Raw genomic sequence first — 3,618 nt, forward strand, 5'->3', positions numbered from 1 at the left:
GGAAATGTTCTGGAAATAGCAGTGAGGGTTGTGCAGCTTTGTGAGCCACCTTAAAAAGAAAAAAAAAAAAGACACCGAAGGGCACACTCTTAAGAGCATGCGAAATATGGCGTGCGAATTGTATCTCCAGTTTGAAAATGTGTAACGAAACAATGGAATGGACATAGGGAGGGACGGAGGGACGGAGGGACGGAGGGACGGACGTGGGTGAGCGGGCGGGTGGTCGACCAACGTTCGTTCGTTCTTCCGTTCGCTCGTTCGATCCATCGATCCATCGATCCATCTACGCATGCTATGCATGCCGTCTGTCAGTTGACGTAGACATCAAAAGGGGGGAGGGGGAGGGGGAGGGGGGGAGGGGGAGAGGAGGGCGTGCATGCGACTGGGCATGGTATTTTTTAAAATTTTTTATTGTTATGTTAATCACCATATATTACATCATTAGTTTTGGATGTAGCGTTCCACGATTCATTGTTTGTGCATAACACCCAGTGCTCCACGCAGGACGTGCCCTCTTTAATGCCCATCACCAGGCTAACCCATCCCCCCGCCCCAGAACCCTCAGTTTGTTTTTCAGAGTCCATCGTCTCTCATGGTTCGCCTCCCCCTCCGACTTACTCCCCTTCATTCTTCCCCTCCTGCTATCTCCTCCTCCCCCTCCCCCTCCTCCCCCTCCTCCCCCTCCCCCTCCCCCTCCTCCCCCTCCTCCTCCCTTCTTCTTCTTCTTCTTTTTTCCTTAACATATATTGCAGTATTTGTTTCAGAAGTACAGATCTGTGATTCAACAGTCTCGCACAATTCACAGCGCTCACCATAGCACATGACCCTCCCCAATGTCTATCACTCAGCCACCCCATCCCTCCCACCCCCCACCACTCCAGCAACCGTCCGTTTGTTTCCTGAGATTAAGAATTCCTCCTGTCAGTGAGGTCATATGATACATGCCTTTCACTGATCGACTTATTTCACTCAGCATAACACCCTCCAGTTCCATCCATGTCATGGCAAATGGCGAGATCTCATTCCTTTCGATGGCTGCATAATATTCCATTGTGCATCTATACTAGGCATGGTTTTTATTCAGAGTGCTTTTCTTTGTTCCCCAAGCTAATCACCTCTGTGGAAATAAAGAAAAGATCACCCACATGAGAACTGGCATCATTTCTTGAGGGCAAGAGAGTCTGCGGTCGGCCACCATCGCCTGGGTCTGGCACAGAGGCCAAGCAAACGCAGGCCAGGCGGAGGAGTGGAAAAGCTTTCTGGTGACAAAAGGGGAAGGTTCGCTGAGAGGTTGTTGGGGGTGGGGGAGCAGGACAGGAGCTGACTAGAAGAGGAGTGTCCTAGGTCGTTTCAGGGAAAGAGAAACCTGATTTCCGTCCGTGGGTCCATCGATCCCATTCTCTGGATCTAGCTCTGTGGAGAATCTCGAGGTTTTGCGTTTGTTGAATCGATGACGTCGAAGGCGCTTAGGGAAGAACACAGGTTCACGTTTCCGAAATGGTCCTCCAAAAACATTGTCACTACAACTATTCCTACTTCCATCCGCCTCTGGACTGCCTCCCGAAACCCACGCTCTAGGCACACCCCCGCCTCGCCTACTCACCCGTCCCCCTCGCCCCGCCTCTGGGCCTTTGTCCAGCTCCTTCCCCGCCCGCCCCATTCTCCCCCCCCCCCCCGCCCCCAACCTCGCCACACCCAACCCGATTCCTCCCAAACCCTCCCCACCAGTGGCTGGAACCTCTGGTCGGCCTCTTTAGGGCACTGGAAAAGCCACGAGCGGTCGGGCAGGCGGCGCCCGAAAGACGGCACTGCGGTGAATCCGTGAGTCTGGGTGTGACGAATAGGGGATCGCAGGGCGGCTGGGACGCAGCTCCTGCCTTTCTGGTGCACGGCCTGGTCCCGATCCACCCGGGAGAGTAGCGTTTCCCGCCTGAGGGCGCGCCGTTAGCAGAAGAGGGGCCTCTGGGGATCTTTCTCCTACCGTCCCTGGGGTGGGGACATCTGCACACGGCTAGGGGACGTGCTCCTCACGCACGCGCCTTCCGACCCACCCAGGCTGCCCAGGCTGCTCCCGTTCCGGCTTTTTCTCTAGACGGGGGTCCTGGATGTGGTAGGATTGGTCTAGAAATAGAAAGAACGAGGCCATTCGTGTGTGGGACCCAGACGAACACATTCGAGAGAGGGCAAGACCAGGCGCGGCCAAGAGGACTAGACGGGTGGGTGGACGACTAGGCACAGTCAAGGTGGAAAGCGGGGGGGGGGGGGGGGGGGGGCGCGTCTGCGTGGCTCGGTCGTCAAGCGTCTGCCTTCGGCTCAGGTCCTGATCCCAGGGTCCTGGGATGGAGCCCCGCATCGGGCTCCCCGCTCGGCGGGAAGCCTGTTTCTCCCTCTCCCACTCCCCCTGCTTGCGTTCCCTCTCTCGCTGTGTCTCCGTCCAATAAAGTCTAAAAAAAAGAAAACGAAGCCAAAAAAGCCAAAACAAAGAACACGAAAGGGTGCAAAGCGGGCCGGGTGACCGGGAGAAAACGAAGGGGATCGATCCGTCGCGCGTGCGAGAACCAACGGGCCGTGGCACGGAAAGGAGTGCCGCCAGTCGACCCGGGGCCCCAGACGGAATGCAGGCGGCAGGCCAAAGTCCCTCCGGCCGGGCAGGGTCACCAGACCCGGAGCCACAGCTCCGCCAGCCGCGGCGGAGGGGAAAGGGAGTGTTGGTCGACCGGCGCCCCGGTCCCGTCAACGACCGAGGCACGAGACTCGGGACCCGCCGGCCGCGCCACGGGCCGGAGCGCTGGTCGACCCGGGCTCCCCGAGCGCGGCCAAAGTGTCGCCCGCCGCGCCGCGCCGCGCCCCGGAGGAGGGAGCGCTGGTCGACCCGGGACACCGGGGAGCCCCGGGGCCCCGGGGAGCCCCGAGGCCCCGAGGAACCCCGAGGCCCCGAGGTCCCGAGGTCCCGAGGTCCCGAGGCCCCGCGGCCCCGCGACGGGAGTGTTGGTCGACCCGGGGTTCCCCGAGCGCGGCCAAAGTGTCGCCCGCCGCGCCGCGCCCCGGAGGAGGGAGCGCTGGTCGACCCGGGACACCGGGGAGCCCCGAGGCCCCGGGGAGCCCCGAGGTCCCGAGGTCCCGAGGTCCCGAGGTCCCGAGGTCCCGAGGTCCCCAGGTCCCCAGGCCCCGCGGCCCCGCGACGGGAGTGTTGGTCGACCCGGGGTTCCCCGAGCGCGGCCAAAGTGTCGCCCGCCGCGCCGCGCCCCGGAGGAGGGAGCGCTGGTCGACCCGGGACACCGGGGAGCCCCGAGGCCCCGGGGAGCCCCGAGGCCCCGAGGAGCCCCGAGGAGCCCCGAGGTCCCGAGGTCCCGAGGTCCCGAGGTCCCGAGGTCCCCAGGTCCCCAGGCCCCGCGGCCCCGCGACGGGAGTGTTGGTCGACCCGGGGTTCCCCGAGCGCGGCCAAAGTGTCGCCCGCCGCGCCGCGCCCCGGAGGAGGGAGCGCTGGTCGACCCGGGACACCGGGGAGCCCCGAGGCCCCGGGGAGCCCCGAGGCCCCGAGGAGCCCCGAGGAGCCCCGAGGTCCCGAGGTCCCGAGGTCCCGAGGTCCCGAGGTCCCCAGGTCCCCAGGCCCCGCGG

This window comes from Eumetopias jubatus, unplaced genomic scaffold, assembly GCF_037043125.1.
Source record: "Eumetopias jubatus isolate StellerSeaLion01/CBP00866 unplaced genomic scaffold, mEumJub1_p1.0 scaffold_10, whole genome shotgun sequence".
NCBI lineage: Eukaryota > Metazoa > Chordata > Mammalia > Carnivora > Otariidae > Eumetopias > Eumetopias jubatus.